The sequence below is a fragment of the Miscanthus floridulus genome, chromosome 10 (genome assembly GCF_019320115.1).
Source record: "Miscanthus floridulus cultivar M001 chromosome 10, ASM1932011v1, whole genome shotgun sequence".
In the NCBI taxonomy this organism is placed as follows: domain Eukaryota; kingdom Viridiplantae; phylum Streptophyta; class Magnoliopsida; order Poales; family Poaceae; genus Miscanthus; species Miscanthus floridulus.
Window position 1 is genome coordinate 82,314,662 of NC_089589.1, and position 24,384 is coordinate 82,339,045.

The following is a 24,384-nucleotide window of genomic DNA, read 5'->3' on the forward strand; positions in this document are numbered from 1 at the left end:
CTTTGCCCTCGCCAATATTTTGAAGCGAAGCGATCGCCATCACCATCTTTGAAAGAATCTCACAAGCTTTAGCCAAGAGGGGTTGGTGCAGAGCGCATTGGACAAGCAATATGCCCAAAGACAAAAGCCTTGCCTGGCGCCCACGAGTGAAGGCTTCAAGATGCTTCATGATCATCTATGACTATTTCTCCTACGTCGACTGCCTCGCCTACTTCAACCACATCAATGTCTTCTCATAGAAAGGGTGAATGTCGAGGGGTAAGCCGCCAAGGACCGAGCCATGGGGGTGTGAGCAAAGGGCACCATCAAAGAAGCTCAAGACAAGTCAAAGACTAGACAGAGGCAGAGTGGTCCCTAGACTAACCATGTATAGATGAGAGTGGTGTATCGAATCTGAGTTGTAATTGGAGCCACACTTTGTTGTATTCAGCTATTGGGTTTTGAACCTTCAATCAAGACCGAATAGCTGAGGGGCTACTGTTGAGGGTGTGTCATAATGTTTGGGACCCCCATCATATTTAGGGCCTAATTACATAGCTTAGGGCACACAAAGTAATAGTTAGGGACCGTTTGTAGCCTTTAGTGGTATTATTGTAAATACAAACTCCCCAAGGGTCCATTTGTAGCCCCTAGTGGCATTCCTATAAATACAAACTCCACCAAGAGGCAAAAAAGAGAACCTCCTCTCCCACCTCCCCTATAAAAGGGGGAGAGAGGGAGGAGGAGAGGAGGGGGAGGAAGCTGATCACTTGGCTCCTTTCTCTAACGCGAGTGATTCACGAAGCAGCACCCTTGGCGAGGGGTCGGAGGAGGAGCTCGAGGGCTAAGCATCTCGTGTGGCCATGGCAAGCAGCAGCATCAGTCAAGCGAAGTGGCCATGGTAAGGAGCACTGCGACCATGGCAAGGGGACAGAGGTGCTGCGATTGCGGCCATGGCAAGGGGCCGGAGGAGGAGCACCACAACCATGGGCGGCCACGGGAGCTCCACCGCGCCACCACAGATGATGCCTACCAAGTGTTTGACAAAATGCACCAAAGGGATAACCATACCAGCTGACAGATACAGTTATTGTATGCAAAGGAAAACAACCAACCAAACATGCCATTTCTAACCCAAGCTTGAGCAGGGAATGCAACCAAACAAGTGCACTTGTATTGCACAAGCCAGGCTCAAGTTGCTAGTCAGGCTTGGTGAGGAAGTGAACCAAACACACCCATAAGAGCCCTCGGCCAGACTCATCCTCACCCTCTCAGTCCTGTCCGCCGCCACAAGACCACTCCACCCCCTCTGCCTCCTCCCTAGAGCACAATGGCCGCAACCATGACTCCAAGCTTCAGGTGGCGCCCTTCTCCTCTTGCCACGTCCGAGCCTAGCACGGTGACAATGACCTCACCCAGCCTTGCCTTCCTCACCTCACCACTAATGCACTTCGTCTTTGCTGAACCAGCCTGCTCGCCACCATGACGCACCGACGCCCGAGCCCCGGTGCTGCGCCCCATGATGTTGCGCATGGGGAAGTAGCCAAGCATGGCGCCCACTGCATTGTTGCTCGGGCTCTCCCCAAGGACACCGTCATGGCCATCACCCTCCACGACACCACCTCAGAGGCCCATCCATGCCACAAAGACTACAACACTGCCGGTGAGCCCTTTCCCATGACCAAGCTCCCACCTTTGCCACCTTGCTGTCGTTTGGGACTGAGACCGGCCATTGAGCCATGTTCTATTCCTTGTAGGGAGGCCACAGCGCCTTGCTGTGTCCTTGGTGTAGCTGCCATGTTCCGCATCGTCGCCTCCACCCACCACAGCCACGATGCCAAGCCGGTCCGTGACCACACTGCCGTGGCGATCTGCGCTCAGGACCAAACCCCAAAGCCATGCCACCACTCCATCTGAGCCCTTCGGTGCCATGACTCGATAGTGACCACAGCACTGAGCTGTGCCATGACCACGACCCCAGTGTCGAGCTTCCTCGGCCTCACGCGTTCTGCCCTCGATGAGCCCACCGGTGCGCACCTCCAAAAGAGAACCCTTCTGCTTGCTTTCGCCGATGCCTACTCAACCACCATGTCGTCCTCCCTATGACTACGACCACACCCGACCTGTGTTTTGGTAGCTTCGCGACGTAGCCGTCGTGGGGGAAGACGTTCACAACACCCACTCTGCTCGTGACCCCATCCACCACCAAGATCTCATGGCATCCGATCCTTGGTGCCTTGATCGGCAATGACTACACGCCGATGACGCCGTAGGCATGCACGGGAACATCATGGCCTCGCCCCTACTTATGCTGCACGAACGTCTACCATTGAGCCCTCGGTGAGCCCCAACGACCCTCCCTTTTTCATGTCATAGCCCTTGCCTACCTGCTCAGCCTTTGAGCCACTGATGCCCTCCTTGGTCACGCATTCGATGCCGCAATGAGCCTCCTTGGTAGTCCACCTCGCAAACACCAAAGCACATGGCCGTTCACACTCGAACCTGCACTTGCCATGGCCACCACACGACCAAGCTCCATCATGCACGCGAGTAGCGCACGATGACACAGCCGCCCTCGCTAGTCACCCACGACTACAGCCGCATGCTCCCACATGAACCTTGGCACAACGCTGCCGCCATGGGCTGCCCACAGTCGTGGCTACGCGCATAAACACAGCACCCACGAGCACCAGCTTGTCGTGCTCACAGCCACCACACGCGCACAACGTGGTAGCAGCCGGCCCTTGCCTTGACACCGCACGATCACTGATAGGCACACACGCACACCTACACGCGATGCCGCATGGCCAAGCTTTTGGCACACCACCACCTTAGTCCGGCACCTGTGCACTCACACGGATGCACCATAGATACACCGCCGGACTGTTTTGAGCTATAGCCGATGCACCTCAAGCATGCCGGTGCTCACTCAAGAGCATGGCTCCATGAGAACACACGCCAAGCCTCTTTGGGCCTTTCACCGAGCACTCCGATGCACTACCACAGCACCGGTTTCGTCTTGCCATTGACCATGCTGCCGTCATCCTCACCAAACCCTCTCCGATCCGGAACTACTTGTCGCCAGTTCACAGCTGCACGCCGAGTTGGAGTTTGAGCTCCTCACCACCAAGCCCAAGACCGTGTCTTCACGATGCCCTCGTCGGAGCTCTATTGACGATCCCGAGCCTATAGCCACCTCCATAGCCTTGCTGGACCCTGCTGCTGCATCCGGCCAACCACAGCAGGCTCTCGGCCAGCCATAGCCTCATTCGGCCAGGCCACAGCCACGCTCTAGCTGGCCGCAACTACCTCTTGGCTGGCTGTAGCTCGCCTACAGCTAGCCGAAGCCCACTAGTAGCTGGCCACAATAGACTGCTGCTGGCAACAATGGTCAGAGCAAGCCTTAGCTAGCCATGGATGTCTCCGATAAGCCCCAAACCGAACCCCGATATGCGTCTACGATGAGGTTGTTGTGCCGCCCGCATCGAACCCGGCATACGTCAAGCGACTTTCTGTCGCAAGCCCTTGCACTGTTGCGACTACCATGAACCAGAGTGCACCGAGGACACCATGGCCTTGCCATGGCCGTGATAAAACTTCCAAAGACCATCCACGATACCTAGGCCACTCCTGTTTAACCGATGCTAAGCTGATCCTCGCCTTCCCACTTGGGAGGCATAAGGATATGTCTTAGCTACACTTGAACCTTGCACACACTGATGCATTGGCAAGTTACCGAGCATTCGGTAGACACTACATGGCCCCCTCCATCACTTCTAGTTTAAGCCTGAACCTCGCACGTCATGAACTGGCAGTGGCCAGGCACCACGAGTAGGACCGACTCACTTTCTGAGCCTAGTCGAACCCTACAGCGAGACGAACACCAAGGCCCAGGGTGTTACCTTTATTGCCTACTATGCCATCGTTGCCACGACCTATGGATCCTAGCCCAAGCTGGCCTCCTATGCCTTGCTATCTGCATGTCATGTGGCTGCCGATCATCGAGCTATGCCCTTACTGTTGATGGTAGTTAACACTCATCATAAACCATCAATATAACTTATATAAATGCATAAAAATAATCACCAACAAAGGTTTAGGGTTTTAAACTAATGAATTCCACAAGTTTGGTGAATCTATGTTTTTAGGAGGAACTAATGAATTCCACAAGTTTGGTGAATCTATGTTTTTAGAAGGATTTATTCAGAAAATAGGCAAGGTGGACCCAATTGTCAAAGCAAATCACGATCATCCGCGACGAAACCGACTTAGAGGACCCCCAAATCACTGTAGAAGACAAATCACCACAACCTAGCCTGAGGTGTCAGAGGGTGGGGCCGGCCAGCCCCACCTGTAGGCCAGCCGGCCTATAGGCCCCACCAGTCAGTCTCCCCTTCGTACGTTGGTTCCCCACCATCTCCTAGGTTCAATCACGTTGTGTATCAAGGTCAGTTCGTATTGAGGGCTCAGATGAGGCGTTGCCATGGATTCATGGGCCCATAGGACTCCTGGCAGCCCCTATTTAAGGACCCTCTACCTCCTCTAGAAGGCCATCTGAAGAGATCAATCTCCATCATCTAAATCAAGAAGAGACTACAATGTCATAGCTCTCTACGCAAATATCATAGGCATAGCTAGCTAAGTTAGATCTAGAGAGTCAAGCTCCCTGCTTTGATTCCCAATCTTGTCAAGAGTTTGGCTTGGTATAGCCTCTTGTATCCTTTATTATTCATGCATTTGCTATGTCATTGTTCTTCACATTATTCATGTTCTTAGTTATCATGTTCATAGTTTACTTTGATTATATGCTTAGTAGAATTATTCTTATGTTTGTGCATAGGATCGCAAAGCGCTCACTCTTATGTTCGAACGGGGTGAGTGGTCGATATTGTGTAAGTATGGTGCTTATACATTGTTTACCTACAGATGGACCCTACATTTTGGATCGTGTGGTAGATCATGAGGGTGACTGCCTTGTTGAGTCCTTTGTAGTTAGGGATGAAAACGGATTGGATCGGAGCGGATAATGGCTTTCCCATATCCTAACTCATTTTTTCTTCTTGGATTCGGAGCGGATTGGATATTATACGGATTCAGATGTGAATACAGATTTGTTTGGATGTTAGAAATGGTACAGATTCAGACCGGTGTCAGAGCAGAAGCGGACTTTTTTAAGTCAGATACTATGTGCTTATATGTTGTTTTTTATGATAAGAAACAATTCATTAACCAAAGTCATAAAGCGGCAATACAGCTCTAAATAATCACCATCAATCCACCACTTCAATTTAAGAGCTCACAAAATTAATACAAGTTCTCAGTTTGGGCTGATTTATATTCTCGCCGCTTGGGCTCCTTAAAATATTCAGATTATCCTATTATAAGCATCGGATAATCCATGTTTAATTATCGGATAGTCCATATCCACCGGATTTCGCCAATCCCATATCGTACACCGCATCCGCATATAATAGGATTCGGATTATTCGCCTCCTCATGGATATTAAAAACACTTCTCCATATCCTTAAAATTTGGATTTGGAGCGGATCGGAGCAGAGGATTATCCATACCACTTTCACCCATATTTGTAGTTCACCTCTCGTTTGTAGGTCAAGTAGGACCCGGTTGCAAAGGAAGTCAGGCTCTGCTCTTGATCTTCCTAAATAATGCCCCTTATGCGTAGATATAAAGTTGATCTTTAACCAATGCTAAGTATATATGCGCATCAATGTATGCTTTTACTTGTGACTAGAGTAATTTAGGAATTGATCCCTCTTGTATCTACTTAGACTTGCTATTGCTATCTTATGGAGTACTCTGAGTGCTGCTTATCATTTATATATATTATTCTATCTCTTGATTTACCCCTGTTCAGAGTAAGTGCCTGATTTATTCATTCATCATAAGTATAAGTTATCAATATTCCTTTGCTAGTCCTTCCCTGAGGTAAAAATATAAATAACGATACCTGGAATACTCACATGTGAAGTGCTACAATGGTATATCTGTGCGCTTGCAGAATTTCATATATTACTAAGTCGCATTTAAATACCAAATGTATTCCTTAGTGTCATTATTATTAGTGATGCTTGTAACACCTCGGGTGTTAGCCTTGCATAACTTGACTTGCATAACATGAGCATGATCATCAAGCATTCAAAAACAAGCATTTACCATTGAAACATTGGATTGAAACATCTGCAACGTTTGCTTGTTATCGCATGTTTCTTAAACATATGCAACTTTTCTCGTTATTTCATGTCTCCATGTGTCTATGCATATGATCATGAGTGGACACAGGTACTTGGTGGATGTGAGTCACACAAACATATAGCAACACCTAGGCTAGCAAATAGGACTTTGTTAATGGTCACATTTCATGAACCAACACTTAAGCTTCATGTGATTACACTAGCTTGCCCTATGAGTGACTACTACATGAAATGATTGAATGACCTTGCAAATTGCTTAAACATGTATAGAGTATCATTATGAACAACTTTGATATTCATGGTTAGGGGTAATTAGGTCATTAAGCCATGCTTTGAAGTGTATCATCATTTAAATGTGACATGTTTGACCAAATTTGAACTAGGTGTTAGAGACCTTGCATGGAGGAGCTCACTAAAGCAAAGTTGTAGTATTTGGCATGGGGAACAACTTTTATTTCTGGGTCATTGACTGATTTAGCTTCTAACATGCTTGAATTGGTATCACAAGAATCAGAAAAATCAACATCTCATGACTTATGAAATTTTGCTAAGTCTTGGTTCACTGACAGCCTGACAAACCCATCTTGGTGATGATATTACTCGTTATTGGTTGAGAATTAGAGCATGATCCTTGAACAAAAGTTGTAGCTGGTACATTAGACTTCAACTTTGATGTACTAAGTTTTCGCTGAAAGCCCATAGTCACGAAGTTTTAATCGTTGCAATACGCGCTGTCACGCTCGATTTTGGCTTAACTAACGAACTGAACCATCAGCGTTGTGGCCGATCGCGTCAGTCGTCGCACGCCGCGTGGTGGCTGGCAAGCGCCGCGCGTCGCAGGAGCCTCGCCGCATGTGGCCAAGGCAGGCCCGTGCACGTCTTAGCATCGCCCGCACCCACCCGCACTCAGCCAAGCTCTCCAGTCGCCTCGCCTCGGCCTCATTTCCTTGCCGCAGCAGCAGCCAAGCTCTTCCCCGCCTCCGCCATCGCCATAGCCGCGCCAAGCCTCGCTAAGCCACCCATTCGTCACCACAGCGGCACCACCGTCACCCCAGCAGCTCACCGCATCCACCAGTACCGCTGCCGGTGCTTGGTAAGCCACAGCAACGCGCACGAGCTCGCCGGAGCTCCGCCGCTAGCCCCGTCACCGTGGCCACGTCGCCACCATCCACCCCAGGCCACGATAGGGCGCTAGCTAGGTCCGCCGTAGCTCGGTGATGCTCGGCGTAGCTTTTGTTTGAGCCGACATAGCCTCCACCGGTGTAGCGCCGTCGTCCAGCGCCACCGCTCCGCCATGAGCGCCGCCGCCGTGCATAGCCCCGACGAGAGGTCCCACCGAGTAGCTCAACCGGTGCGCTAGGTCACATAGGTCCCGCGGTGAAGACCTCACCGTCGGCGAACTCGCCGCCGTTGAGCTTTGGCCGCGCCAGCGCTGTGCAGCACCGCAGCCCTGTTTCGAGTCACTAACGCGTGGGGTCCCCTGACCAGCGGGTCCCACCGGTCAGCGACAGTTAGAGTGTGGGATAGTTAATTTGATTCCAGTTTTTGAATTCTTTTGTGATTTTTATATCTTCAGTTTGGTAGCTTCAAAAATTGTGAAATAAATTTGTTAGTGTTCCTTAGGAAGTGTAGTATTTAGGAAAAATATGTTCTTAACATTTACAGTAGAAATTTTGGGAGATTTAAATAGAGATTTGAAATGTGTTTTTGAATGCATGCAAACTTGTTTATTTTATATTTAGAGTTCCTGTGCTCCAAAAATTATGAAATTTTTGTGGTAAGCTATTCTTGTCATGTATGAACTCTGGTAAAAATTTGAGGATCAGTGCATGTGTAGATTCATAGTTATAGATTTTTCTTTTATAAATAGTTAATCCTTGTATGAATTTTTATAAATTATTTATGAATCCAAAATTTATGAAATTTGTTGGAGGTAATACTAGTACCATAAGGATGCTAATAAAAATAGGAAATCTGTTGCTTGACACTTTTCACAAGGGTTTTCTATTTTTGCTATTGTAAGCCTTTCTGTCGTGTCATTTTTGTATAGAGTGTTTTATTGAATAAAATGGCATGAAACTTTTACAGTAGTCCTTTGATAGCATTGGTAAGGCACTGTAAATTTTTTAGAATTTATGAAGTACATCTGGTATATGTTTATTATTCAACCTAAATATCTAAGTAAAATAATAAAGGCATTTAAATAAATAGTTTGGACTTCACCATTATATTATCTTAAATGTATTTGGTATGCTTAAACTGTCGGTAGGCTTTATGTTATCAAATTTTGAGTGATTACATGAAGTAGAATTATTGTTGCTTTAAAATGCAAATTTAAAAGGATTCCGGACAGGTTCTGTAGTTTGACAAGTTGCATGATAGGGATGATGTGTACTGTAAAAATGGTTAATAACAAAGTTGTAGAGAATTTGATAACCTTTTCAGAAAGTCCAGGATCACTATATTTGGATTAGTAGAACTTTAGTTATGAGTGAAACAAATAGCTGCTGTTTTGTGATGTAGTAGATGCATTGTGGAAGTAGTAATTAAATAACCGAGAAGAGATATGCACCTACTCAATAAACATGATGCACTTGTTGACATATATGCATTCGTAATACTTATACCATATTCATGCATCTAGGATCGGAGGAAGAAATAACGTTGCTGGAATTCAAAGAAGCAGAGGAAGGGGACCAGCAGGAGAATCCTCAAGCCGCAGCTCCCGAAGGCGCGGAGCAGAATCCTGAAGAGCTTCCGGAGTGTCCTGACCACCGCCCCACTTCCTTTCTGTGAGGCAAGCCCTGGAGCATTCTAAGTCTCCTAGTATTTTACAAATGTTTACTTAAGTATTTATGATTGATGCATTAGGTTATAAGAGTTGAATGGAACCACTTGGTGCATGTACATTCCTTGTCCAGATATTACACCTTTAACCGGTATAGGTCCAGGATCGAATATATGTTTAGCCATGCTTAGACCGATAGAAGTCGGGTGATGTCCTGTCACCTACGAGATATAGGTGGATACCGGAGCACGGTTGGCTATATTTGTTATCGTGGAACAGAACCATGGGGTAAAAGAAAATTGAGACCGGGCGGGATGACGATAGGGAAGCAACAAGACATGGAGGTCTTGGGTGTGGATCTATCCCCGTCTGTGTCGATTAAGGACCGTACCGTTGTTGGTGCTTCTGACAAGATTGAACACATGCCTCTCACTTAGCTGGCCGGATAACTCGTTTCGACCGCGAAGCCAAGTAATTCAACTCAGGCCGGGACCCGTTCTGTTGTGCGCTCCTTCCGGGGAACGATCAGACTAAGCCCAAGGGTAGGCTAGGCCTGAACGTCCTAGCATCTGGTGTTCCAGATTGTGCGGCACGATACGAACTCGCGAAATATGTACCTGAGTTGTACCAAAGGTGACCTAAGGCTATCGTGGCTGGTAGACCTAGGTTTCTGTTAGGAATAAATTCCCAGCTGGTTGAAATCAATTCGAATCGCCGTCTCTCCCGGATAGTGAGAAACTTGGCTAGCCCAACATCGTAGTAACTGTGTTATGAAACATGATGGTTCGGATGAATATGGAATTACAATACCTGCTATGTTTACTATTGTATGCTTTTAAATTGATATACCACATGTTTGGCACATGATAGTTGCTAATCTAGAAATGGGTAGTTATAATTAATTAATAAAGGAATCGTAATTATACAATGAGTCAATTGCCTTTATGCAAAATGTTGTCGAGTTACGTCCACTTATACAGCCTTGCATAATCCTTGGAGTCATTTTATTTCTGGTTCATGATGGGTAAGTCTAGCTGAGTACCTTCTCGTACTCAGGGTTTTATTTCCCATTGTTGCAGATGGCACTGTGTATCATGGTTATTGCAAGAGTTACTTCTATCCTGCCGTGGATGAGGAGTAAGCCTTGGGCAGGCTTCTTTATTAATCCCTATCTTTGTTGTTGTGGACCATGATCATACTTGGCACTGTATCAAACTATGTTGGAAACTTTATTTTCGAACTTATTTGCTTTCGCTTTATCTATCAGACTCGGTTTGTAATAACTTTTATTCGTACTCTGATGGAGAAATGTATCTGTGAACTTTATGTAATATGTGGCATGTATGTTGAATCATGTACGATCTTGGTTGTTGTAAATCGTTTATCGAGACCCGTCGTGGTACTCGACGGACTACCGGGTTTATATGGGTTCAAGTATGACAGTGCGACCGCTTGCGGGCTACCATTGTACTTGTACTCTTATAAATTGGTCGGTTCTGCGATAGCTGGCATCAGAGCAAGATTCAATGTTAATTGTCACATGTGTATTTAAAACAAAAGTTTTTGTTTTCCAAAAACCTTTCTCTAGCAACTAATAGTTATATAATAGGTATTTGAAATCTAAAGTGTGCCAATGATCACTTTCCTTATGCCCAAATTAAGGACTATTAGGTGGCTATTTAAGTACTAACATGGGGGTTTTTACTTCGTCGTCCATACGGCGTGCTATTGTATGGATACCATTCACTTGAGTGGTAATGTATGGATCAAATGCCTCTACGCCAAGGTAAGATGATAAGTGACATGACCGCAAGATGTGAGCGTACGGTCGGGAAGAGTTAGCTTTGGTATGGCTATGTATGCATGCTTTCATGTGTATATGGTACGTATTTAATTGTGGGTTTAAATTATTGTTGGGTAGCTTGATACGGAAGTATATGTATGGGTATACATATATGGAAGTATTTACAACTATATTCTACATATTTCATTATGGGTTTAGGGCTGAAATGAAATCTTATGCAGGTACACTAACAACGAAACGTGTAGCTCGACTAGTTACGCTATATATGAGAGAACGAATGTATGCCACCGTGTCTACCGTTAGAAACAAAATTTTCCTAAGTTTGTGAGGACGTACAGAACGAGCATGCATCATGATAATTACCATTCACATAATTAAATTGTTCCTCCCCTTATAAAATTCTTACTCGGTTAAGTAACTCTTATCCATTATGGCATTATCTCACCAAGTGGTACATGTTAATGGTGCAGATGGCACGCACAAAGCAGACCGCTCGCAAGTCCACCGGAGGCAGAGTTCCTAGCCGTCAGCTTGCTCCACGTACCCGTCAACGCCATACGTTTCTTGGAGAGTTTGGGATGCCTACACTCTTATGGAGAGTGCTCAGCTATGTAGGCTATCCTGATGGAATGGAACCCCGCTACTTTTGGGCGAATGAGCAGTTGGGAGAAGGTCTCTTGGTTACTGTGGAGGCCGTTGTTTGTCCCCAAGGTGACGATTCTGAGTGGATAGGTTGGTGTTATGAGTCAACTGGCAGGACTGCTGAAGAAGCAGCTGGCCAGGCAGCCTTTGGGATCCTAAGGGATATCATGGATTGTTTTCCTCAGGAGCTGGCAGCCACTTTGGTTGGAGTCTTTCCGAGGGGCAACCCCTCCACTGACTCATGGCAGTAGGCAAGAGGAAGACCCTTGGAGATTGGTGCAGCAGAAGGGCAGAACAGTGATAACCCTGCCATGAGCGCTATGTTCGCAGTGATGAGAGTGTTAGATGGAGTAGAAGGTAGCCTCAAACGTGTGTCTGGTGCTCTTGGTCATGCCCGCGAGGATTGATGTCAGCTTAAGAGGGAGCATGACGCCGAGATTGAGAGGCTCAATGAAGAGATGGCTCAGTTAACTCACTAGAGGAATGCAGCCTGGTCCAGGGAAGATGTTTTGAGAGCTCGACAGTTTGAGCTGGAGCAGCAGCTGGCCAATGCGGAAGAATACAATGATAACCTACATGAAGAGGTTCATCTGTTGAATAACCAGCTCCACCCTTATGTTCTGCCAGGAGCTGCGGAGATGGATCCAGAGGAGGATGAGGAAGAAGAAGAAGTGGAGCCTGAAGAAGAAGTGGAGCCTAAAGAAGAAGTGGAGCCTGAAGAAGGAGATGGTCCTATCTCTGACCTCGATAGTGATCATGATGAGGATTAGATCGCTTAGTACTTAGTGGAAGGGCCAATGTATCACCTTTATTCATGTAATGGACCTATAGCTCAAATTTGGTAGTAGTAATCCGACTATCATGTAATGTTGTTAATCGCATGACTATCGCATGTTTGGTTGAACATCAATGCAATTCCAGTCCTTTGTTGATAATCATGCTTTAAATTTGCATGCGTTATGAGCGCGATAAGTGGTCAAGTTGGGGATGTCATGTTGTGAGAATGAATTGTTATGCCTCTGTTTTTATTGTGATTTTGAGAATTTTCTCCAGTAATTTCAGTTTGGCATGAGTACATAATTCATCTGCAATCTCTTGACATCAACCAATAATCGCTTATTGTTGCAACTTCGCAGATGATGCGCACCCGTGCTGGAGCTGGTGGCAGCTAAGATGGCAACCATGATGACTTGCCACCCCCACCACCACCGTCCGCTCAGGAGTTCTTTACCCAGTTCCTGGGGAGCCAGAGGACAATGGAGGAAGCTTTGCGCCTCATCGCGCAAAACACCGCTCGTGGCCACCCACATCAACCAGGGGCCGAGCCAAATCAACACAGTACATTCAAGGAGTTTCTGGATACGAAGCCTCCAATCTTCAAGGTGGCTGAGGAACCACTGCAGACTGACAAGTGGCTAAATACCATTGAGCAGAAATTTTGTCTGCTGAGGGTCACAGAGCATTCTCATCAATTGCAAGGACCAGCAGGGATCTGGTGGACACATTTCCTGTCATCTTTGCCTGCTAATGCGCGAGTTACCTGGGAACAGTTCAAGCTGGCTTTTAGGGGACACCATATTCCCCCGGGCCTGATGCGCATGAAAGCGGCCAAATTTATGAGGCTCACTCAAGGAACAAAGACTCTCACAGAATATATGCACGCATTCAACAACCTGTCCAGATATGCTCCAGGTTTTGTGGATACTGAAGAGAAAAAGATAGAGAGTTTCAAGCGAGGTCTGGGTACCAAACTGATGAAGACCATGGCCAATTCTAGGTGTGCCACGTACAATGAGTTTATTAGTGATGCCTTGACCCAAGAAAACCACAACAACATGCATGTAGTTGCAAAGGGTCGCAAGAGGGCATATGAGGCCGGTGCCTCTAGATCTTTCCAGTCAAAAGCACCTATCACAGCTAGGCCACAATTCTGTCCACCTGCACCCAAGTTTAGGCCTCCACCCCCTAAAGCTTAGAATAACAGGCCACAGAAACCATTCTGTAAGGTGTTCACTATTGCCTTACCAAAAGGAAATGGCAGTCAGGACAGCTCCACCGGATTCAGAAATAATCAACCAAATTTCAACTGCAACCAACTGGGTCATTGGTCCAAGGAATGCCCCCACCCTAAGAAGAATGGCAACCAGAATTAGAACAATCAGAGGCAGGCGAATGCCAGGGCACGTCAGGGATACGTGCATTATACTGCTGTGGAGGAAGTGCCCACTGGAGAAGTTGTCACGGCTGGTATGTTTCTTGTCAACAAGCATCCCGCTGTTGTTTTATTTGATTCAGGAGCTTCTCATTCATTTATGAGTCAAGCATTTGCATCTAGACATGATCAAGAAATAATTGAAGTAAGTAAAGGGGGTTATAACATAAGTTCAGCAGGGGGTACTGTTACTACCAAAAAGATAGTCAAAAATGTACTCATCTCTATACAAGGGAGGGAGTACACAACGGATTTGATAATATTGCCCGGGTTATCGATAAATGTAATCTTAGGCATGAATTGGATGAAGAATCATGGTGTTCTTATTGACACTAGCACCCGTACTATTATGTTGAGGGAACCCACGGGAGGGAATGCTTTTCTAGTACCACTCTCCCACAATTTCGAACTCCAACATTTAGCTTGTGCTATCCAAACCACCACACTTTGTGATATCCCAGTGGTTTGTGAGTTTCCGGATGTATTTCTAGAGGAATTACCAGGTCTACCACCGGATAGGGACGTGGAATTTAAGATCGAGTTAGTGCTAGGTACGGCACCCATATCAAGAAGGCCCTATAGAATGCCACCCAACGAGTTAGCGGAACTTAAGGTTCAATTGCAAGATCTATTGGACAAGGGTCTTATTCAACCTAGCTCATCTCCGTGGGGATGTCCAGCCTTGTTTGTGAAAAAGAAGGACAAGTCACTGAGAATGTGTGTAGATTACAGGCCACTCAATGCTGTGACCATCAAGAACAAATATCCGTTGCCCCGCATCGACATCTTGTTCGATCAGCTAGCGAAGGCAAAGGTATTCTCCAAAATTGACTTGAGATCAGGTTACCATCAGATAAAGATCAGACCGGAGGATATACCTAAAACTGCTTTCTCTACTAGGTACAGCTTATACGAGTATTTGGTTATGTCTTTCGGACTAACAAATGCTCCAGCCTACTTCATGTACCTGATGAACTCGGTATTCATGCCCGAACTTGACAAGTTCGTGGTCGTGTTTATCGATGATATATTGATTTATTCAGAAAATGAGTCAGATCATGAAGAGCATCTGAGGATTGTCCTATCTAGATTGAGGGAGCATAAGCTATATGCCAAGTTTAGCAAATGTGAATTTTGGTTGAGCAAAGTACCTTTCTTAGGTCACATTTTATCAAGAGATGGAATCTCTGTAGACCCATCAAAAGTACAAGAGGTCATGGATTGGAAAGCCCCAACTTCGGTTCATGAAGTTCGGAGTTTTCTAGGGTTAGCAGGATATTATCGTAGGTTCATTCCATATTTCTCAAAGATAGCTAAGCCTATGACTAGACTACTTCAGAAGGATGAGAAGTACAATTGGACACCAGAATGTGAAACAGCTTTTCACACCCTCAAAACTTTGTTGACTACAGCACCTGTGCTAGCACAACTAGACATTGAAAAGCCTTTCGATGTATTCTATGATGCATTAGGCATAGGTTTGGGATGTGTGCTTATGCAAGAAGGAAGGGTTATTGCATATGCTTCTCGGCAATTGAGGAAACATGAAGTCAACTACCCTACACATGATTTAGAACTTGCAGCAGTTGTTCACACATTAAAGATATGGAGACATTATTTGTTGGGCAATGTATGTCATATATATACTGACCACAAAAGTCTCAAGTATATCTTTACCCAGCCAGAACTGAACATGAGATAACGCAGATGGTTGGAATTGATTAAGGACTACAATTTAGAAGTGCATTACCATCTAGGTAAAGCTAATGTAATAGCAGATGCACTCAGTCGAAAGTCCCATTGCAACACTGTGGAAGCATTGTTGGAAGATGGATTCAACTTGTTACATCCTGCTGTATTACACAATATCACGATCAGTTGTTCACTTGAGAGCAAAATCATAGAGCTACAGCAGACCGATGTAGGAATAAGTCACATCAAGAGAAAAATGCAAGAGCAAGAAACCAAACAATTTAGATTGGACGAAAGAGGTGTATTATGGTTTGAGGACCGACTTGTGGTACCAAAAGACCAAGAGCTAAGGAATCAAATTTTAGATGAAGCTCACTCGTCCAAATTGTCTATCCATCCGGGTAGTAGTAAGATGTATCAAGATTTGAAAACCCGTTTTTTGGTGGACAAAGATGAAGAAAGAGATCGCAGCCTATGTTGCTAGGTGTGATAACTGCAGTAGAGTAAAAGCTGTCCATATGAAATCTGCTGGATTACTTCAACCATTGCCTATTCCAGGATGGAAATGGGAGGAAATCAGCATGGACTTTATCATAGGCCTTCCAATGACGCCACAAGGTCATGATTCAATATGGGTTATTGTTGATCGTCTCACCAAGTCAGCACACTTTATACCCGTGAACACACGGTATATAGTTGGAAAATACGCTGAGATATATGTTTCCTAGATCATGAGACTGCATAGAGTACCCAGGACTATAATCTCAGATCGAGGACCACAGTTCATAGCTCGTTTCTGGGAGCACTTACACCAGGCTTTGGGAACCAAGCTAATCAGAAGTTCAGCATACCATCCGCAAACTTCAGGACAGACAGAGCGAGTGAACCAAATCCTAGAAGATTTACTTAGAGCTTGTGTTATATCTTCAAAAGGTTCATGGGAGAAATGGTTACCTTTAGCTGAGTTCTCCTATAACAATAGTTATCAAGCGAGTATCAAAATGGCTCCATTTGAAGCCTTGTATGGCAGAAAATGTAGAACTCCATTGAACTAGATTGAGCCCGGTGAAAGGAGATACTTTGGTATTGATTTTGTCAATGAAGCCGAAGAGCAAGTACGTATCATCCAACAACATATGAAGGCAGCTCAATCAAGACAGAAGAGTTATGCCAACAGAAGAAGAAGACCACTGACTTTTGAAGTGGGTGACTATGTATACTTGAGAGTATCACCCATGAAAGGTGTGAAAAGATTTGGGATGAAAAAGAAGCTTTCACCAAGATATGTAGGGCCATACAAAATTTTGGAACGAAAAGGAAATGTTGCGTATAAGTTACAACTTCCACAAGAGATGAGTGCAATATTTGATGTGTTCCATGTTTCTTAGTTGAAGAAATGTCTTCTAGTACCTCAAGAAGCTATTGCACCTACCAACGTGCAGCTTCAATCGGATTTGACCTATGAAGAAAAGCCAATTCGAGTATTAGAGGAGATGGAGAGAGTAACACAGAGTAAGATTATTAAGTTCTATATGGTGGTGTGGAACAATCATAGTGAACAAGATGCTACGTGGGAAAGAGAAGATTATCTACGAGAAGTTTATCCCGCCTTTTTCCAAGAATGGTAGGTCTTGCAAATCTCGGGACGAGATTTTTATAAGGGGGAGGGGTTGTAACACCTCGGGTGTCAGCCTTGCATAACTTGACTTGCATAACATGAGCATGATCATCAAGCATTCAAAAACAAGCATTTACCATTGAAACATTGGATTGAAACATCTGCAACATTTGCTTGTTATCGCATGTTTCTTAAACATATGCAACTTTTCTCGTTATTTCATGTCTCCATGTGTCTATGCATATGATCATGAGTGGACACAGGTACTTGGTGGATGTGAGTCACACAAACATATAGCAACACCTAGGCTAGCAAATAGGACTTTGTTAATGGTCACATTTCATGAACCAACACTTAAGCTTCATGTGATTACACTAGCTTGCCCTATGAGTGACTACTACATGAAATGATTGAATGACCTTGCAAATTCCTTAAACATGTATAGAGTATCATTATGAACAACTTTGATATTCATGGTTAGGGGTAATTAGGTCATTAAGCCATGCTTTGAAGTGTATCATCATTTAAATGTGACATGTTTGACCAAATTTGAACTAGGTGTTAGAGACCTTGCATGGAGGAGCTCACTAAAGCAAAGTTGTAGTATTTGGCATGGGGAACAACTTTTATTTCTAGGTCATTGACTGATTTAGCTTCTAACATGCTTGAATTGGTATCACAAGAATCAGAAAAATCAACATCTCATGACTTATGAAATTTTGCTAAGTCCTGGTTCACTGACAGCCTGACAAACCCATCTTGGTGATGATATTACTCGTTATTGGTTGAGAATTAGAGCATGATCCTTGAACAAAAGTTGTAGCTGGTACATTAGACTTCAACTTTGATGTACTAAGTTTTCGCTGAAAGCCCATAGTCACGAAGTTTTAATCGTTGCAATACGCGCTGTCACGCTCGGTTTTGGCTTAACTGACGAACTGAACCATCAGCGTTGTGGCCGATCGGCGTCAGTCGTCGCACGCCGCGTGGTGGCTGGCAAGCGCCGCGCGTCGCAGGAGCCTCGCCGCATGTGGCCAAGGCAGGCCCGTGCACGTCTTAACATCGCCTGCACCCACCCGCACTTAGCCAAGCTCTCTAGTCGCCTCGCCTCGGCCTCATTTCCTCGCCGCAGCAGCAGCCAAGCTCTTCCCTGCCTCCGCCATCGCCATAGCTGCGCCAAGCCTCGCTGAGCCACCCATTCGTCACCACAGCGGCACCACCGTCACCCCAGCAGCTCACCGCATCCACTAGTACCGCTGCCGGTGCTTGGTAAGCCACAACAACGCACACGAGCTCGCCGGAGCTCTGCCGCTAGCCCTGTCACCGTGGCCACGTCGCCACCGTCCACCCTAGGCCACGATAGGGCGCTATCTAGGTCCACCGTAGCTCGGTGATGCTTAGTATAGCTTTTGTTTGAGCCGCCATAGCCTCCACCAGCGTAGCGCCATCGTCTAGCGCCACCGCTCCGCCATGAGCGCCGCCGCCATGCATAGCCCCGATGAGAGGTCCCACCGAGTAGCTCAACCGGTGCGCTAGGTCACGTAGGTCACGCGGTGAAGACCTCACCGCCAGTGAACTCGCCGCCGTTGAGCTTTGGCCACGCCAGCGCTGTGCAGCACCGCTGCCCTGTTTCGAGTCACTGACGCATGGGGTCCCCTGACCAGCGGGTCCCACCGGTCAGCGACAGTTAGAGTGTGGGATAGTTCATTTGATTCCAGTTTTTTAATTCGTTTGTGATTTTTATATCTTCAGTTTGGTAGCTTCAAAAATTGTGAAATAAATTTGTTAGTGTTCCTTAGGAAGTGTAGTATTTAGGAAAAATATGTTCTTAACATTTACAGTAGAAATTTTGGGAGATTTAAATAGAGATTTGAAATGTGTTTTTGAATGCATGCAAACTTGTTTATTTTATATCTAGAGTTCCTGTGCTCCAAAAATTATGAAATTTTTGTGGTAAGCTATTCTTGTCATGTATGAACTCTGGTAAAAATTTGAGGATTAGTGCATGTGTAGATTCATAGTTATAGATTTTTCTTTTATAAATAGTTAATCCTTGTATGAATTTTTATAAATTATTTATGAATCCAAAATTTATGAAATTTGTTGGAGGTAATACTAGTACCATAAGGACGCTACGAAAAATAGGAAATCTATTGCTTGACACTTTTCACTAGGGTTTTCTATTTTTGCTATTGTAAGCCTTTCTGTCGTGTCATTTTTGTATAGAGTGTTTTATTGAATAAAATAGCATGAAACTTTTACAGTAGTCCTTTGATAGCATTGGTAAGGCACTGTAAATTTTTGAGAATTTATGAAGTACATCTGGTATATGTTTATTATTTAACCTAAATATCTAAGTAAAATACATTTAAATAAATAGTTTGGACTTCACCATTATATTATCTTAAATGTATTTGGTATGCTTAAACTGTCGGTAGGCTTTATGTTATCAAATTTTGAGTGATTACATGAAGTAGAAGTATTGTTGCTTTAAAATGCAAATTTAAAAGGATTCTGGACAGGTTCTGTAGTTTGACAAGTTGCATGATAGGGATGATGTGTACTGTAAAAATGGTTAATAACAAAGTTGTAGAGAATTTGATAAGCTTTCCAGAAAGTCTAGGATCACTGTATTTGGATTAGTAGAACTCCAGTTATGAGTGAAACAAATAGCTGCTGTTTTGTGATGTAGTAGATACATTGTGGAAGTAGTAATTAAATAACCGAGAAGAGATATGCACCTACTCAATAAACATGATGCACTTGTTGACATATATGCATTCGTAATACTTATACCATATTCATGCATCTAGGATCGGAGGAAGAAATAACGTTGCTGGAATTCAAAGAAGCAGAGGAAGGGGACCAGCAGGAGAATCCTCAAGCCACAGCTCCCGAAGGCGCGGAGCAGAATCCTAAAGAGCTTCCGGAGTGTCCTGACCACCGCCCCACTTCCTTTCTGTGAGGCAAGCCCCGGAGCATTCTAAGTCTTCCAGTATTTTATAAATGTTTACTTAAGTATTTATGATTGATGCATTAGGTTATAAGAGTTGAATGGAACCACTTGGTGCATGTACATTCCTTGTCCAGATATTACACCTTTAACCGGTATAGGTCCAGGATCGAATATATGCTTAGCCATGCTTAGACCGGTAGAAGTCGGGTGATGTCCTGTCACCTACGAGATATAGGTGGATACCGGAGCACGGTTGGCTATATTTGCTATCGTGGAACAGAACCATAGGGTAAAAGAAAATCGAGACCGAGCGGGATGATGATAGAGAAGCAACAAGACATGGAGGTCTTGGGTGTGGATCTATCCCCGTCTGTGTCGATTAAGGACCATACCGTTGTTGGCGCTTCTGACAAGATTGAACGCATGCCTCTCACTTAGCTAGCCGGATAACTCATTCCGACCGTGAAGCCGAGTAATTCAACTCAGGCCGGGACCCGTTCTGTTGTGCGCTCCTTCCAGGGAACGATCAGACAGAGCCCAAGGACAGGCTAGGCCTGAACGTCCTAGCATCTGGTGTTCTAGATTGTGCGGCGCGGTATGGACCCACGAAATGTGTACCTAAGTTGTACCAAAGGTGACCTAAGGCTATCGTGGCTGGTAGACCTGGGTTTGTGTTAGGAATAAATTCCTAGCTGGTTGAAATCGATTCGAATCGCCGTCTCTCCCGGATAGTGAGAAACTTGGCTAGTCCCAACATCATAGTAACTGTGTTATGAAACATGATGGTTCGGATGAATATGGAATTACAATACCTGCTATGGTTACTATTGTATGCTTTTAAATTGATATACCACATGTTTGGCACATGATAGTTGCTAATCTAGAAATGGATAGTTATAATTAATTAATAAAGGAATCGTAATTATACAATGAGTCAATTGCCTTTATGCAAAATGTTGTCGAGTTACGTCCACTTATACAGCCTTGCATAATCCTTGGAGTCATTTTATTTCTGGTTCATGACGGGTAAGTCTAGCTGAGTACCTTCTCGTACTCAGGGTTTTATTTCCCATTGTTGCAGATGGCACTGTGTATCATGGTTATTGCAAGAGTTGCTTCTATCCCACCGTGGATGAGGAGTAAGCCTTGGGCAGGCTTCTTTATTAATCCCTATCTTTGCTGTTGTGGACCGTGATCATACTTGGCACTGTATCAAACTATGTTGGAAACTTTATTTTTGAACTTATTTGCTTCCGCTTTATCTATCAAACTCGGTTTGTAATAACTTTTATTCGTACTCTGATGGAGAAATGTATCTATGAACTTTATGTAATATGTGGCATGTATGTTGAATCATGTACGATCTTGGTTGTTGTAAATCGTATCGAGACCTGTCGTGGTACTCGACGGACTACCGGGTTTATATGGGTTCAAGTATGATAGTGCGACTACTTGTGGGCTACCATTGTACTTGTACTCTTATAAATTGGTCGGTTTTGCGACAATGCTAAGGAATACCAATAAGCATTTCTGGCACCGTTGCCGGGGAAGGTAGCTAGCCAATCAAAAGAGTATTGATAAACTTTTACTTATAGATGTGATCGAAAACCATTCACCTCTACTCAAGTAGACTTACTCTTATTTTGTCTATTTGAAAGCTTATGCATGGTAATGTATGTCTAGGTTTGACCATCGGGAAAAACTACGTTCAAAATCTAGAGGCATTATTCAGAAGGACCAAAGCTAAACTCAAGAAAGTTCTAGCTTTAGAAGTGGAAGACAACCAGACAAGGCACAACTTAACACCAATTTTTGAGGCCACGGTTGACAAGACTCTTTGTGAATTCTTTGCTCCAACTACAACCAACATCCATACTGGACCAGCGATTGACATTGGGGACAATGCATCTGAACTCAAGCCAGCTCTCATCAATATAGTGCAAGACAACCAATTTTATGGAAAGGCACATGAAGATGCAAGTGCTCATCTCCAACACATCCTGGAGACTTGTAGCACTTTGACTATCAAAGGAGTCACCAAGGATACCATATTACTTCGCCTCTTCCTCTTTTCACTCTTGGGGAAGGCAAAGCAATGGTTCTATGCCAATAAAGACAAAAACAACACATGGGAAAATTGCTCCAATGCCTTCCTATCAAAGTTCTTTCCCATGAGCAAAACCAACGCTCTACATGGAAGAATTTCAAGTTTTCAGCAGCAACATGATGAATCTGTCCTTGAGGCATGAGAATGCTTTCAAGATTATATATCAGAATGTTCTCATCATGGGATGGAGAATTGGCTACTTATGTAGACTTTCTATCACGGATTGACCAACATCACCCATAAGAATATGGACACTACTACTGGAGGATCATTATTATCACTCACCATCCCACAAGCAACAACTCTTGTGGAGAAGATGGCCTCCAACCAAGGGTAGTCTGAAGAACGTCTTCAATCCCGCAAGAGAGGTGGAGGTATATGCATCAACTCAAAGAGGTGGACATGCTGTCTGCCAAGATGGATCTGCTAATGAAGAGGCTCAAGGATCGAGCCAATGAGAAGCAAGATGTCATGCACATTCATGACTCTCGCATGACACGTGAAGAATGTGGAAATACTAGGCTTTCAGGGAACAATTGTCCCGAAACCAAAGAGGATGTGAACTTCATCAACAACAACAACTATCGTCCTCAACAAAATCAAGGATGGAATCAATAACAAAGGCTTAATTACCAAGGTAACTATCAAGGTAATAATTTCAATAATTACAATAATCAGCCATCCTTGAAAGATTTAGTCTATGGACAAGATAAAATTATGGAAGGCTTATCTAGAAAACTAGCTTCCACTGATAAAGTCTTAGAAAACATAAATAATAGAATGGATAGCTTCTCCTCGGCCATTAAAAACCAGCATAGCTTTAATAAAATGATAGAATCACAAATAGCTCAGCTGGCGGCTGCTGTTCCCTGAATGACAAAGGTAAGATTTCGGGGCAACCAGAAGATCACGAAACTGTGAATCTTATAGAAATTATGAATTCGGATTTCTACACTGAGCCAAGTGCTAGAGGATGGCAGGATGATTCCTTGCCCATCAAGAAAGGTGATCTAGGAAGACCTATCATTCCCATCATGATTGGATGCCATGAGTTTCATGAAGTTGTCTGTGACCTCATAGCAAGTGTAAACATCATGCCACAGGTAATTTATGCGAAAAATTCATGGAGAACCTTTGCTATATACAACCATGCTTTTGCAGCTTGCAAATCAATCAATCTGCTACCCCAATGGAATTCTTGAAGATGTTTGTGTACGAGTCAGATGTTCATACGTACCCATGGACTTCGTGGTTTTGGACACCGGCCGAGATATAAGGGCACCCATTATTTTGAGGCATCCTTTCCTAAGCACCACAAAAGCCATCATTTATGTTGACAGTGCCAAAATCTGCTTCACTATCCATGATAGAAGCGAGAAATTTACTTTTAAGAATTGTATATTGCATTCTCCTAGCCATCCGTAGGTACAAACTCTGACCAAGCACACAACAAGCAATCAAAGAGCAAGGAAGTTCGGGGCCATGCAGCCAAAGGGCGAATCAATCAAGATGATCAACACACTTCGATCTGAGTACGATCACCTTCTTGCTTCGCCATTCCTTACCAAGAAAGAAGATCCAGGTGTACCAACAATTGAGTGTACAACTGGACAACAAGTTTTTCACAACACCTTCTATAATCTTGGATCAAGTGTCAACATCATGTCTAAGGTAATGTAAAATAATTTGTTTGGTGAGGCTTTGTTCCCTACATATATGCAATTACAGATGGTAGACCAACCAATTCAATTTCCGAAGGGAATAGCAAAAGATATCATGGTTAAGATACAAGGACAAATCCACTTCCAATTTCCAGGATGGAAGGTAAGATGCAATTTCAATAACTATACAACTTATGAGCAGGCAAAGAAGGTCTGTTCCAAAAGGAGACGTCGATCAACCCTCCACTCAAGGAATCAACTCCCAAAGAATAAAGAAGAAGGATAAATTGAGAACAATGAATCCACTACACCAAAGACAAGTCCACAACCTAAACAGGTATGGAAGAAAAATGTGGCATCATCATCAGAGTCACCATCACTAGAGGTGCAACCATCAAGGTCTCCATCTCCGGGACCAATTGGTACACCTAAAGAATGAACAAGAAGAGTCACCATCACTAGAGGTGCAACCATCAAGGTCTCCATCTCCGGGACCAATTGGTACACCTAAAGAATGAACAAGACTGGAGAAGTCTGGTTAGGCGGACTCAAAATTCCAAACCATCGCTGGGAGGTAAAATCGGTAGTTACCCATATTTACTTTTGCAACTTGCATAATTTATTTTTACTTCAACATGTTTAGTTTTTGCAATGCATATTAAAAAATATATAAACATAAAAATATAGAAATATTTTTCTACATAGCATATAT

General features: G+C 44.3%; 1 non-coding gene across 1 annotated transcript; it reads right to left on the minus strand.

The window, feature by feature from the left end:
• Positions 1 to 22,088: 22,088 nt before the first annotated feature.
• LOC136490322 (small nucleolar RNA R71) lies at positions 22,089 to 22,197 on the minus strand. The gene has a single exon (XR_010767611.1). It is a non-coding gene; the product is annotated as a small nucleolar RNA R71 (small nucleolar RNA).
• Between the last annotated feature and the right edge of the window lie 2,187 nt (positions 22,198 to 24,384).